The sequence below is a fragment of the Lepidochelys olivacea genome (assembly GCF_965140295.1).
Source record: "Lepidochelys olivacea isolate rLepOli2 genome assembly, chromosome: 18".
Classification (NCBI taxonomy): Eukaryota; Metazoa; Chordata; order Testudines; family Cheloniidae; genus Lepidochelys; species Lepidochelys olivacea.
The window spans coordinates 27,648,949-27,664,070 of record NC_140428.1 but is presented as its reverse complement, the minus strand read 5'-3'; the positions used below and the strand labels follow the sequence as shown (position 1 = coordinate 27,664,070).

At 44.2% G+C, this 15,122-nt stretch overlaps 1 long non-coding RNA gene across 2 annotated transcripts in view; it reads right to left on the bottom strand.

The window, feature by feature from the left end:
• Nucleotides 1-4,855: 4,855 nt before the first annotated feature.
• Nucleotides 4,856-15,122, bottom strand: part of LOC311532932 — a 32,620-nt gene continuing 22,353 nt past the window's right edge. The window contains exons 1-3 of one of the 2 annotated variants that reach the window (XR_014714474.1): nt 8,877-8,938; nt 5,762-5,847; nt 4,856-5,256 (exon numbers count right to left, since the gene is read on the bottom strand). This is a non-coding gene — a long non-coding RNA (uncharacterized lncRNA). Of the gene's footprint in view, nt 5,257-5,761; nt 5,848-8,876; nt 8,939-15,122 lie in introns of those variants that run through there. The other variant, XR_014714473.1, reaches the window with a different exon arrangement.

The following is a 15,122-nucleotide window of genomic DNA, read 5'->3' as shown; positions in this document are numbered from 1 at the left end:
GTGTGTGGAGGGTGCCCCAGGCAGGGGGCGGCACAGGGATTGGGAGGGGGTTGCGGTGGAACGAAATGGCGTGGGGCATGGGGTGTGGGCTGTGACAGCAAGGACAAGGAGTCTGAATGAGGTGTGATGTGGGGGGGGATCCAAGGCTGACTGGCAAATGAGAGAGAGAGGGGATTCTGGTGGTGCATTTTGGATGAAATACAGGAGGCTGGTATAAAAAAAAGATACCAATAAGTTTCCTTCCACTTTACCTGGCATCACAGTACAGCCGTTGTCAGGGGGTAGTTTCAGGGTAGTTTTCTCCATCATATAATAAGCCAGATCCTCAACTGGTGTAAACAGAAATAGCTCCATTGACGTCCACAGACGGAAGCTGATTTACGCCACCTGAGGATGTGGCCCAGCATTTTTGGCCTCACACACGTTCAGAGACACTCCCTGCCTGGACGTCCGGGTGGGGAATAGGAAAAACCTGAGACTCTGTTTTGCAACATTTTGTATTGAGTCAAAATTTTCATTGTCATCCAAATGTTCCCACCAGTTCTAGTGCTGTGATCCAGCCGACTGCAGCGTGTGCTTTCATATCCCCACATGCAAAGCAACCCCAGAACTCCTGCAGTCAGAGGTGGGGGCTCTTTCTCCCTTCTACCTGTCTGGACAGAGAGCTTGACAGAAAGATAAATTATATTGAATGCAGCAGCTGCTTCTCCATCCGAACTAAATAAACAACATGTGCTGAATTAAATACCTAGCAAAAAGGACTGATAGGAAAACAGTAAATCCCTGATCCATATTCAAGCCTAAATACATGCAGACCTGGTATTCCCCCATTAACAAGACAGATAATAACAGGACCTGTGGATAACTGGCCTAAGGATGACACTACTTTCAGAATTGTACTGTTTAAATGAATTGCTCGTGATAGAGATACTTTCTGTTCCTTTAGTAATAGCATCACGACCATTGTAATGAACAGATATTTGTGGGTGTGCACGCACGTGTGGGAAGAAGAATCAAGATGATGTTTGTGAGACCACCCCTGGTTCCTCTCTTCTGTGTAGCTGTGAGACGGAATGTAGTAGCAAATATGCACCCAACTGGATATGGAGTTTCCACGGCAAGAGCAGTTGCTGGACCCAAATCAGACATTTTCGACTCACAGAGAGTGAACTGTCCAATGCACACACTGTAAGGTGATTTCTAATCAGTGTGCAACAGAAAATCTTTAATCATCTTCCAGGAAATTTACTAAATTAAAAAGAAAGTTCCATCTTTGTCCAGTCTGAATGCTGTAATGGTAACAGCCAAGTGAGAGCCCAGAAAGGAAGTCAAGATGCTTCATTGTGTTTTGTTGCCAAGTCTGTTGCCCCTTGTGGTCTCACAACATACATAGAACAGTTTCCATTTTAGAGAAACTCTTCCCATTTCAGTTTTGCCAGCAGGTGGTTGCTTGTCCACTTGGTAGAGCTGCTGCCTTCATGACCTGCTGGTTCTAGTTTGAGTCAATTGGAGTGATGTTCATGATGGGCCTCTGGCTGTGAGATGAGCGATGGTCCCAATTCTGCTACTGTTAAAGTAGTACCTTATTCATCAGAGTCCTGTTAACCTCAGTGGGATTAGTCATGGAGTAAGGTATTTGTGAGGGTGACCGAACCTGGACAAGTCCATTTGCATTGACAGACTGAGGTTAATTTGAGGACAATAACATAATGTTTCTTGAATGTTATATTGTGTGATCCCCACAATTCACTGCAGTGGATTGTGATATGGATTGTGATTAATGAATCAGACAACAGGAATTGGCTGACGACACTAGAATTTTTCCTTGAAGAAAAATGTCTTGGTAAGTCATGCCTGACCAACCTGATTGTCTTCTATGATGAGATAACTGGCTCTGTGGATATGGGGAAAGCAGTGGACATGATATATCTTGACTTGAGCAAAGTTTTTGATATGGGCACCCACAGTATTCTTGCCAGCAAGTTAAAAAAGTATGGATTGGATGAATGGACTATATGGTGGATAGAAAGCTGGCTAGATTGTTGGGCTCAGCAGGTACTGATCAACGACTCGATGTCTAGTTGGCAGCCGGTACCAGGCGGAGTGCCCCAGGGGTCGATCCTGGGGCCGGTTTTGTTTAACATCTTTATTAATGATCTGTTTGATGGGATGGATTGCACCCTTAGCAAGTTCGCAGATGACACTAAGCTGTGGGTAGAGGTAGATACACTGGAGGGTAGGGATAGGGTCCAGAGTGACCTACACAAATTGGAGGATTGGGCCAAAAGAAATCTGATGAGGTTCAACAAGGACAAGTGCAGAGTCCTGCACTTAGGACAGAAGAATCCCATGCACCGCTACAGGCTGGGGACCGACTGGCTAAGCAGCTGCAGAAAAGGACCTGGGGATTACAGAGGAGAAGCTAGATATGAGTTAGCAGTGTGCCCTTGTTGCCAAGAAGGCTAACGGCATATTGAGCTGCATCAGTAGGAGCATTGCCAGCAGATTGAGGGAAGTGATTATTCCCCTCTATTCAGCATTCGTGAGGCCACATCTGGAGTATTGCGTCCAGTTTTGGGCCCCCCACTACAAAAAGGATGTGGACAAATTGGAGAGAGTCCAGTGGATGGCAACGAAAATGATCAGGGGCTGGGGCGCATGACTCACCAGGAGAGGATGAGGGAACTGGGCTTGTTTAGTCTGCAGAAAAAAAGAGTGAGGGGTGATCTGATAGCAGCCTTCAACTACCTGAAAGGGGGTTCCAAAGAGGATGGAACTCGGCTGTTCTCAGTGGTGGCAGATGACAGAACAAGGAGCAATGGTCTCAAATTGCAGTGGGGAAGGTCTAGGTTGGATATTAGGAAACACTATTTCACTAGGAGGGTGGTGAAGCACTGGGTTACCTAGGGAGGTGGTGGAATCTCCATCCTTAGAGGTTTTTAAGGCCTGGCTTGACAAAGCCCTGGCTGGGATGATTTAGTTGGGTTGGTCCTGCTTTGAGGAGGGGGTTGGACTAGATGACCTCCTGAGGTCTCTCCAACCCCAATCTTCCATGATTCTACTATGATTCTATGAAGATTCAATGGTTGTAAAGGATATATTGGGGAAAGAGCATGGCAATCAGATGGTGGTTTAGTTAGTGCAGGGCAAATCTCCAAAGGTTTGATTTTCAGTTGAGATAAAAGTTCAGGTCCCAGACTAACGGAATTGGACACATAATGTAGCATATAGTCATAGGTGCAAATCTCTACACCTGATTTTGTTTGTGTGTGCATTACTGTGACAGTCTGTGCAGTCATGATAAGTGTGCACATAACTGATGAATAAAAAAGTTAACCAACCCTCTGCACAGGTACCTGTGATAACTAGGCATGCATATTAGTGCATTCAGGTCTGAAAATGCCCACACACTTTTGCATGTGCAGATGCAGATGTGCATTTCTGAAAATCTGGGCCCAGATATTTATCCAAACATATTGAGTCTGCAAAATTGGTCTGGAAAGCTCCTGGAAACCAGTTCCCCCCCCCCCCCGGTCCCCCATGAATTTCAGTTCCAGAAATACAGCAGCTTGACAGCATTTTGGCTTCCAATAACAGCTGGAAGCCAGAAGTGAAGAAATTAACAATAATGATAAATAATAGGTGGGAAAGTCATTGAAACTTTTTTTGAAATCCCAACAAGATTCCATTCGGGATCTGATCTGAATTTGAGTGAAGGTTCAGGTCAGTTCTCCTGTTATATTAACCAGTTCACCAATTCCGTGTCCTCTGTAAGGTGTGCCTGCGTGTGGCAGGGTCTCTGGGAACGATACAAAGAAGCTTATTTCGATGCACGTTTGTAAGTGTAAAAGAGCATCAAGGCAGCTCTTCTCTCATGGTTCCCCATGCCCTTTGCGTAGCGCTGATAAGAAAATTGAAAATACACAGCAGATTAAGATATGTGCTTTCCATTCTGATAACCATTATCTGATCTAAATTAGACGCAGTGGGCCCAGCCATGATGAACTGGCTCCTGCCTCCTCTGTTCTGTTCACTTTTATCTTACAGTGGTTGGCCTACTGTATCTCTAATCCTCCCATCTTTTCATTTTACACTTCCTCTTTCCATTAAAAGCTTTACCTCCGCAAAGCCCCGGATGGCAGGAATTCAGAATTAACTCCGGATGTTTCCCGGTGTAAGCCACTGCTGCTTAAACCTGACCCCCACTTCTGACAGGCCTGCAAAGCCTGATAAACCTGTGGTAGGAGGTGCAAATGTAGAGCCCTGCCTCGGTAATGGGTTGGAGGCATGGGAGGGGCGGGGGGGCAGCGGGAGCTGTTTGTGGGAGGGCAGAAAAATTCTTTGATAACCATATGGCAATGCAAGAGAATGTCACACTGGGAGCTCTGGGGTTAGCCAGAGTGATGGCCTCTTATTGAGCCCGACAGTCCTTCATTTAACACCCGTGTCCAACTGGCATGAGAGGAAAATCACGACCATTGGAGATTTCAGGACCTTACCTTCCGAAAAGAGACGCTCCAGTGGGTATTTCTCACCTACAGATCCTCCTCCAAGCAAAATGGAATGATTGCTCGTGCTGTGGAGTGTTGTCCCTCTCCAGACACACAGAGCAAAGAGATGCTCCCTGCCTGATTTCAAATTAGGAATTTTTAAGGTACCTAGGTGCCTAAAGATGTGGCGAGGCCCCTGTGCCGCTTGATGTCACTTTGGTTTCAATGGCAGATGCTTAACCTGCTTAGGCACTTTTGAAAACCCCACAAAGTGCCTACCCTCATTTTTGGGTGCCTAAATATCTTTGAAAAGCAGGTCCCAAGAACCAGAAAGAATGAAAGCAAAGACTACATGAGACAGCAGACAGTGTTTATGGCTCCTCTGACAACTTGCAGTCATTTGAACACAAAATGGCTGCCCTTCTCTGCAGACAGCTGAGTCCTTGGAGGTTTAAAGGTACAAAATACAGACAGCAAAGGCATCACAGTTGCATGACTAAATATGCCACAGGGGAGATCTCAGACAGTTAGATGTTTAGTTTGCACAAGCATGTGAAAGTTTGGATGTTTCTCCAAGCCTTTTCCCAACTTCCTGGGCTTACAAATTCAGATTGGAAGCCTGATGTCCATATTCTTTCTTGTGAGACATCTGGAATGCCCAGCTTCCTGTCAGGCGGGAGGAACTTACCCTGAGTATGGGCTTTCCTGTGTTGCCTTAGTACCTCCTGCTTCCAGTTCCAGCCATGACAAGGAAGTACAGGGACAGCTGGGAAAAATGACAAAGGACAAACAAAATGGTAATTAGACTTGTATTGGGTGGAAAAGATTCAGGTTCACATTGGACTTGGCTGTCAGGGAAAGGATGGGGGAATCTAACTTTGGACCTTGAGCCCGGTGGCCAAATGCTAAGATTGCAGCAAGCACTCTCTGTGGAGTACTAAAATGTCCTTGCATCTTTAGGTTCTTCCCCCTAACTCTCTTCCTGCCCTTCCGTGACTCATACGGTTCTATCAACACCCTTCCCCTACCCCCTCAGCATAAATAAAGGAATATAAGATCTTCTCTCTGTTTCTTCCCACCCCACGATGTAAACATATGCCAGGACAGCCCCTTTGCTCTCCCAGTGGAGGTTGCCAGAGTGATTCCTAAGAAGAAAGCCCAGTGCTCTTTGCCTCTAGGCACAGTGGGGAGATCTACGGTCAATCTACTGAGCCAGTGGTAGCCCCCACAGCCCCATACGTATTAGAGGTTCCCCCTGCTCTCTCATTTACCAAGGTGGTTGACATGTGGCTGTGTGAAGAAAGAGTTAAAACTTCCTCTTGAGAAACAGGATCTGCAAACATTAACATTGTTCCACCTGAAAAGCACAAGAATAAATCAGAAAAGGGGCAACGTGCATGCAGAGAATGAATAGTAATAAAAGTGATGTGCAAATGTGCCACAGAAAGGTAATTACTTTTCCCTTCATGGCTTACCCATTACAATCTCTTCTTGGGAGTTTGGGAAACGGGATTAGAATGAGGAATTTGTTTTATCTGGAGTGTAAACTTGAGCTGGGAGGTAACTGCCCTCCGTTTGTAGTCGTCTGCTTTGGCTCCTCAGCCAATGAAAGCCATTAACCTTCCTGCTACACCTGTGAAATGAGCCTGCAGGAAGCTGTGGGGAAAGTGATAGATAGCACACACGTCACCCAGCACATCTGCTGTCACCAGGACCGTGTGGGTGCAATTTGCAGACCTCCCCGCACAGAAGGAAAGGATCGGGGCTGCCAGGGGCTGCCTTTGCTGATGGATTATTTTGTCACATGAATCACATTGTTGGTGGAATCAGCCACAGCTGCATGAAAACCAACCAGCTCGCTGCTGTCCTATCCCACCTGGGTCTCGCGGAGGCTGAGGGCGAGCAATATGAATGACACTGCAAAGTGATGCTCTTTCTTTTAGAGAGGAGAACTCCTTGGGTCCTTGTATCACCTCTCCCCCCCCACACCCCTCCCTTCAGAGGGCCCCATAGCAGAGCCACTACAGCTATGGTTCAGAGTGTTGTCGGAAACAGGATGCTACAGGAGGCGGACTCCTGGTCTGATTCAATATGGCAAGTCGTACGTGTCAGCGTCCCTAGGATGGCAAAGCACCCAGTAGAAGAGAAGCCCTGTGTGTTAGCTCTCAGTGTTAGCATACGTCTGTGAGGTATGTTGCACTGAACTAAAGCACTAACTTACTTTTAGGATCATGTTCACACATTCAGTCCCATCAAGTATCTCTGTAGAATTTGTAAGAAGAAAAGAAAACTATCTAAAGCAAATGAGTTTTTAAACTGCTGATGAATCTAACTGAAGTGACTTCAAAATTATTTTTCACTGTGAGAGGAAGGAGATCTTTGTGAAATGACTAGGACAAGAAAATTTCAACTTAAAACTTTTGGAATGATAGCAAAACAGTATATCTATTATGTCCTTACATCTGTACAGAAACAAATAGACGTATAGTATTACTGAAGAGAATCAACACAGTGAGATGCTTTGTCATCAAAAGCAACCTCTTGCTGACAAGCTAAATGAATGTTATTCAGATGACAAAATCAATTCTGCTCTCTATTTAAAAGCCTTTAAACCCAAGAAAGGTGATCTGTCTTCTTTATCGTAGCTGCGGGTTGAAAGGAATGGTGCCATATTAAAAAAAATCTGCGGTGGAAATCTAAGGGCCATTTTCATAACATCAACATAACTTTTTGTGTATGTAGGAAAAGAGTGAGGAGAGGAGCATGGCCTTGACTGACCTCTGAAGTTATATTAATCTTCTGGAAAGCAAAAGGTTTTGATTAACCCTTACAGCGAACTTAAAACAATTGGTTAAGTAGCATCTTCATCCCTGGCAACAAAAGTCCTCTAGTCATGCACAGCAGGAGCAGAAATGGTGCAGGATTCCCTCCACCAGTCTGCTCCCATCTTAGCTGGGAGCAGCCACCTGTAGGAATGAATATTGCAGCTCAGTCTCCGTGGCCCATCTAGTCTTCAGCATCTTTGCTGAGGTAGCCAAAGGAGGAGGGAGGGATGTCTGTTAAGTGCAGTTGAAAATGACACAGGAGTTCACGGAGTTGGAATTTTCTGAATCTTTTTTAAATGATGTTTAATATTTCAGCATGTTAATTTTGGCTAATATCTGCGAAGAGTTTTTAGTAGCACTGTATGTGAACACACCGACTCGTTATGACTTGTATGGAACACTTCTGTGTCCCCATTGTGGTAAAAATTGTCATTGCAACTAGAGCTGAGCAAATCATGGAAAAAAAAATCTGACTGTTCTTTAGAACTGAAAAGTGAATTAGAGACTGGACATATTTGCAACCCTTTTGTGAGCACTTTCCAAGAATATTTAAGTGTCGGAGCTTTATTAGCCAGAATGCTTGCAAAAAACAAATTTTAAGCTTGAATGCCTGAATATTTCTTGACAGCAAATGTTGCTTTGTACATTCAGCTGTAAAATACATGATTTGTGCTGTTACATAAGCCATCCCATCAGGAAACATAAAGAACAGTTTGTGACTTATGGAACCAACCAACACAGTGTGAAGTATGAATATTACAAAGCAACACACCTTTGGAATTCACTTGCTGTTGGTTAGTCACATGGACTGTTTCTCTTCATTGATTGTTTGACACATTTAACTAACCAGAGCAGCCTTTATATACAATGATGTTGGTGGGTAAGTAGAAGATGATCCAGTAAGAGAACAGAAGCATGGAATTACCAGACAGTACACATTGTAATGTTCCCTGGAGAAATTAGGAAACAGTTATGAATCCATTTGAGAATTTCACTGTCTGTTCACAGGCTTTTCACAAACAAAGACAAAATGAACTGTTTAAATGTTTCCCCCTAATGATCTGCTCAGGTCTAACTGAAACCATCCAAGTACTGTGTCGTAGGCACAATAACATCGTATGTTCTATACCAGCATCTCGTAGCTCAAGGAATATTTTTTTCCTTGCTGAACTTTCAAGTTCCAGGGTGTAGGAATACAAGATACAATGTTAGTTTGGTGTGAGCAGCAGGAAAGTCAGAATCTGTTCTCTCTAAAAGAGAACTGGAAAAATTCATGGAGGTTAAGTCCATTAAAGGCTATTAGCCAGGATGGGTAAGGAATGGTGTTCTTAGCCTCTGTCTGTCAGAGGGTGGAGATGGATGGCAGGAGAGAGATCATTTGATCATTATCTGTTAGGTTCACTCCCTCTGGCAGCTGGCATTGGCCACTGTCGGCAGACAGGACACTGGGCTGGATGGACCTTTGGTCTGACCCAGTATGGCCGTTCTTACATTCTCAAATCTCCCACTGATATCAATGGGAAGTATGCAAGGCCGTGCACAGGCTTCTTATTCTGCATACCTGATCATTTGCTTTGGAGGGCCAGATCTTGCAGTCAGAGTGCCTCAGTCGGCATATCGGTATTTCTGGGTTCCGTACATCTACCAAGTTTATAGGAATTCATCCTTGAGTTTTCTGCTTCAGCATGTTGCCAGGAGAGACACTGACAGATAAGAGAGAACAATTGCACATAACCTCAATTACCCAAGGATAACAAGGCCCAGTAAACCTTTAAGATATTGGTAATATTTGTATCTATTCAGCTTTTTCAGGGCTAAAGGCAACAATTTGTATCCATTAAGAGTAGACAGTTGGATGTAAAGTTGAGTCCTGGCATGCACCTCAGCACTAGCTGCTTCTTGATGAGTGCCATATATCAAGCCATACATACTCAAGGATTTTGCCTGCTGCTCATATGAACATTTAGTCTCAGAAATGTCATTACACTCTAACGAGCTGCTTTGAAGCACCAGCTCTTCAACCTGCCCAGCTGCTTCTAGGGCCTTTATTGTTTCACTGGAAAACCATAAACACACCGAAATTCCTGAATTGAACTGAAACTCTGGCCTGCAGATGATGCAGCCTGGTATTCTGCGGCTGACTGATTAAATGGGGAAGGTCACTTTAACAATATAACATCTTGAGGTGACAGGCTGATCATTGAGTCATATCCTTAAATCTCTTCAGTTAATTTCTTTGCAGCACTCTTCAAGATTTGAAAATCAAAACCAAACTCAAACCCTGATGGATTTATCCCCTGGAGTGTTCAGCGTTTTCTGGGTTTCCCTCCCACTGTGCTAAGATGTCACACACCATGGCCACGACTTGATAAAGCATCCCTTTTTAGGACAGTAATTAAGTGCTGTCCTGAATTAGGAATGGATTTAAGCACATACTTAAGTGCTTTCCTGGATTGGGGCCCATTCAAGTATTGTAGCAATTAAGCACATGCACCAACGTTCCTGAGCAGGATGTATTGTTGCTCTGTGTCTGAGTGCAGTAGATGACTTTCCCTGGAGTATGAGGTTAAAGTGACACTGTCAAGGCCCCAGATTGAGGTTTGTAAAAAATAAAGCCAAGGGTTTAACGAAAGTTAATTTGAAACGTAATATTTCCACAACTGCTTTTAACGTCTGTGAAAGTAGCTTGATGTAATTTAACCAATGCCGTGCAGTGCCTTTTAAGGGGTGGCAGCGGCCTAATCTGTTTCGGTGTTTTTGTCAATCTCACCAGGTGCCTATTTGCATCTCTTAGACGTCAAAATTCCTTTGGGAATCTGGCCTTCTCTCACAACACATTTTTGTTTAGTATAGTTCCAGTTTGAATAAAGAAGGCAATAGGTATTGGGTAGCCCACAAGAACCAAGAAATGAAACAGACCAGTTTGGTTTCCTCATCTCAGATGAGTGAAATGTAAGAAGTAAGGCATAATTCAGTAGATTACATTTGTCGGATTATCTCATTAATTATCAGAGATTCTACTAAGAGAATGGATAAGGTAAATCTTTTGAATTTGTTCATCTTAATTTTGTCTCTTTAATTCGTACATTCTTATAAATTTTCTTCTGGCTCTTGCTAGTTTCCCAGATGCCACTAGATTTCTGATCAGAAGTTGTAATGCTTCCTTTGAGACATTATACATACCTTGCCTTTTGGATGAATATTTGGCAGGTATATGGCATTAACATCAGTCTCGTATCTATCACATTGCAGATAGGTAAAGCCTCAGTTCATAGCTTTAACATTATTATTATTTATTATTCTTATAGCAGCATAAGTGTTCTGTCAAAGACAGCTCTCTATCCCAAAGTGTTTTCAGACTAATAATAAAAATAATTATTAATAATTAGCTCTTCCATCTCTAGAATTCAAACATCCTTGCTAAGATAAGTAAGTATCATAGTGAATAATACCTACATACCTGGTTCTTCATCCCTAGATGTCAAAGCGCTTTGCCAAGGTGATCAATGTCATTATCCCCATTTAAAGATGGGGAAACTGAGGCACAGGGTGGTGAAATCACTTGCTCAGGATCACACGCAGGTCAGTGGCAGAGCCAGGAGTGACACCTAGGTCTCCTGACTCCCAGTCCACTTGCCAATCCACTAGGCCATGCTGCCTTCCCTTACAGCTGATCCGCTGTGATGATGGTACAGTTTTGCTCTTGTGGATTACCTGAGTTTGTTCACCTCACTGGGCAAGTGTGAGGCTAACCACTTCTCATGTTTTTCCTAGGGGAGCCAGTAGGAGGCATCATATAAACTGATTTGAAATATGAGACTCTTAACATTGCCATTAGTTAGCAAATCATTGTTATTATTATTGTTGTTAGAATTAGAGAAGCATCTACAGACTTCAGCACCATACTGCTAAGGAAAGGTATACACACATAACTCAGTGGCAGTCCCTGCACGGAAGAGCACAACACAACAAGAAGACAATGACAAAGCATGATAAGCAGCAGTCAGGGCACTGTTGTCAAGTGCTGTGTAGGGACCAAGGCAGGGTTAGTTTTAAGGTGGGATTTGTAGGGAGACAATGAGGTGGCTTTGTAGATGTTTCTGTGGAGCTCCTCCTTTGCCTAAGGATCAGCAAGGGAGAAAGTAGAAACGAGCTTTTTAGGAAATTTTGCAAATGTAAATCTATTATGCAATCTTCTTTTGAGTGAGTTAATCCCACCACAATAATTAAGGAGCAAGACAGTCTGTGCTATCGGCACATCTGTATCCCTGCTCAGAGAGAAATCACTAATGCTTTTATATTCTTTTCGACGAGAAGGACAGGGACCAGATGGCTTTGGGAATGAGGTCTCCGCATATAGTTGGGAATTTTGCCTCCTTCCCCTTTGGAATACACAGATTCTTGCCTGAAGCCTCCTCATCTTGGCATCTGATTTTACATCCTCTGAAGGTTGTCGGTCTCAGGTTTGTTCGAGGGCGCGTCACGCCCACTGCAATGCTGCATGAAACCGTGGCTAAGGCATCGGCCCTCCATGTAGCTCACCTCATCAGGCATGCTGGGAGCTCCCCAGAGGAGAGACTACCAGCCCTGTAGACTGCTGAGAACTCCCACAAGCAGCACTTAGCCCACTCATTGTCTCCCTGGGTGCCACAGATGAGTCTGACCACTTAAAGTGGAATTATTTCTGGGTGGCAAACCATAAAGTTAATTTGGCGCTAAACCCTTTAAATGGAACCAATTATTTAAGTGCTAATGACTCTTCTGGAGGTCTCTGCCAGACAGTGGCTGACTAGAGCAGTTCAGGGTCTGAAGCCAGAAAAAGCCTATTGTACAGTGGCCATGGGAGGAGACTGACGTGCTATTGTTGAAGCAGAGGCTATATTAGGTCCCTAGTATTCCAGGTGTTAGAAAACATTGCCTATTCGGAGCTTGTCCCCTGGATTCCTCACATCGGAGAGCCGCTCCTTGACTGGTGATGCTCTGAAATGGAAACAGACATTTCCAAAGCAGGGCACAACCAAATGCACAATGCGCTTGCACTTGAGGAGCCAGCAGAAGCGCCCATTCGGAGCTGCAAGCAGGCATCAAATCAGCAGCAATAACCCACCAAATAGCCATAACTCAGACATAACCAATGAGGATATTTAAGCAGATGCACTGCCCATGCTGTCAGCGTTCAGTTGCCTTTTGCTTTTGCTCTTCCTTATGGTATTCCCTAGCCTTCCCATGTGGTGGGGGCGTCTCTACGTGCGGTCCATCATTGGCACCACAACTCTCCTCATTAATTTCTTAAAACAAAATTCATAACACAATGGAACAGTAAAGAAATCAAGTGTTTGGGCAAGCCCAGGCGCCTCAGCATTCAGTCACGCTCCCAACTGCAGTTTTTTATTTTTTAAATTGTTATTATACAGTTTAGGTTTCAATACACAGGGGAGGAAGCCTAGGGGGCTGGAACAATTTGGACAGTGGGGGTGCTGAGAGCCATTTAACTGAACTGCAAACCCTGTAAATCATGGAAACCACTTCAAGAAAGGGCTGCGGCAGTGCCCCCAGCACCTCTGGAAGAAGTAGAACGAAGAGCTACCTTTGCCTTCTCAGAAATATTTTAGAGCAAAAATATCAGTCCTCCAATGGCAGGAAATGGAGAACCAGCTGCTTACAACAGCTCAAGATTTTCAAAAGCAACTAATAGTTTTGAAGGTCTCCACTTTTGGGGTGTCCTGATTTTCAGATAGTGCTGAGCACCTGCCCTTTTAAAACCGGGCCCGCTATGCTTACCTCAGGGCACCTGGAATCACTAGTCACCTTGGCCAGGGCCCCAAGAGTTACAAATCTAAGTGTTGAAAAGTAGATCAAAGTAGTGTCTGCTGGTAAAGTCATTGGAATGCTGCAAAACCTCTAAAGCTACTGCAAATGCTAAATTAATAAAGCACAGTTATGCTTAAGCTTTACAAATGACCCTCTGAAATGTTTGCAGCTAAATACTTTCCTTCAGGTTAACATTTTTTGCTAGCAGAGTCTTATATTATTTAATTAATGGAAAAATTATTATGTTCCCATAAATTAAATTTTAAAAGATAGCTTTAAGTGTCCTTGTTCCGGTGTTTGTTTTGTTTTGTTTTGCTAAGGCTAGTTCTGTTTCACGTTCCTGGATCGTTTTAAACCCCGACCTAGCCATGTTAAAACACTCATTATATTTTTTCTTTCTCTTTTTCTCTCTGTTTCACAAAACAGTAAACACTCTTTAAACTGAAATAAATCAATGAAGAGCACAGGTAGCGTATTTATTGAATTAACTGAAAGCATGTGGGGAGCACACTGGGCTGGGAGTCAGGAGACCTGGGTTCTTTTCACAGCTCTGTCACTGACTTACTGTGTGATCTTGAGCAAGTTACTTCAGGGGAGTCTTTTGAAGATACAAAGGGCAGTGTGATGCCTACTTACAATCATAGGGCCGGAAGAGTCCTCCTGGGTCATCGAGTCCAGGGCCCTGCTATTGCAGGCACTCATGTAATCCTGTTCTGAAACGTATCTAGATCTATATTAAAACCAGTGAGGTTTGTTGCCCCCAACCACTCCTGCTGGAAGTCTGTTCTCAAACCTCACTCCCCAAAGTCAATGGCAGCTGGGCGTCCAATTCCCCTTTGCGCCTTTGAAAATATGCCCTTCTCCTGCCCAGGTTTCCCCATCCATAGAACAGGAATAAGGATACCTGGTCTCCTTTGTAAAGTGCTTTGAGATCCCTGGATGAAAGGTTCTGTGCAAGAGTGAAAACTATTTTATTATTGTTGTTTTTGTTGTTTATTTTGCCCATCTCTCCCCAGTACCCAGACTAGTAGTTAAATTCTTACAAGGTCTCTGTAGGTTTCCTAAATTCACAGAGAAGCCCTTGAGAAAGCTCCTATGTTTTATAGATTTGTCATTCCTTTGCTTGCTCTAACAGTGTTGTTCCTTCATTTTGCTCAGCTTTTGCACTCATTTTGCTAATAAGCAGCAAAAAGGTCCTTGCAGACTCCCAGACCTGTAACTGAGGGTCGTTCTGTGCAAACGCTGGACCAGACTGTCTCACTGAGTAGCTTTCACACATTCTGAATGACTCCCTTGGCCCAGGGGAGTTCCGATTGACCCAGAAAGGTGACCAGTCAGACAATGGAATGGAATCAGCAGGAACCAGACAATTAATCCCAGAAAGAGGAGGGGGTGAAGCAAAGTAGCCCCCTTTGGCTGCTCAGGCCTGCAGGTGCAGTGCTTTTGAGAGGAAGAACCTACTCCAAATATTCCTGAACTAAGTTGTCAGGAACGTTGTAGCTTTCATTGGTTTCTTGTTTCCTGAAAGCTCATAGCAGAGTCCTTCATGCCATAATTCATCAAAGGCATTCATTGCATCAAAGACAGTAGCCAGACTCCTTTGAACCCTCCGATACAACTACAGGCAGCCTGGTAGTGGTGCCAATTTTTAGCTGCTTTGCAAGGCACTCAGGTGTTTTCAATTAATCAACAGCTCACAGAAAAACCCATCTGCCAATATCCACAAGGGTCTCGCTCTGCACTTACTGACTGTGCCCCTCTGCACATTTACCCAGCACAAGGACCCGTAGAGCCTCAGACACTTGTCATGGGACGTGACATAGGAGAACTAAACCAAAGATTTCTGCTGTCAGCCAGTGCCACAGAGATTATAGCTCTGGCTGTTGTGGGAGATCGCACCAGTGCTCAGCTCCAGCACAGGGCGGGAGGGCTCTCCGTATACGACCCAAGAGCATGTGGTTATGCTGCCATGGGTTGTTCCCGCTCAGGCAGGCAC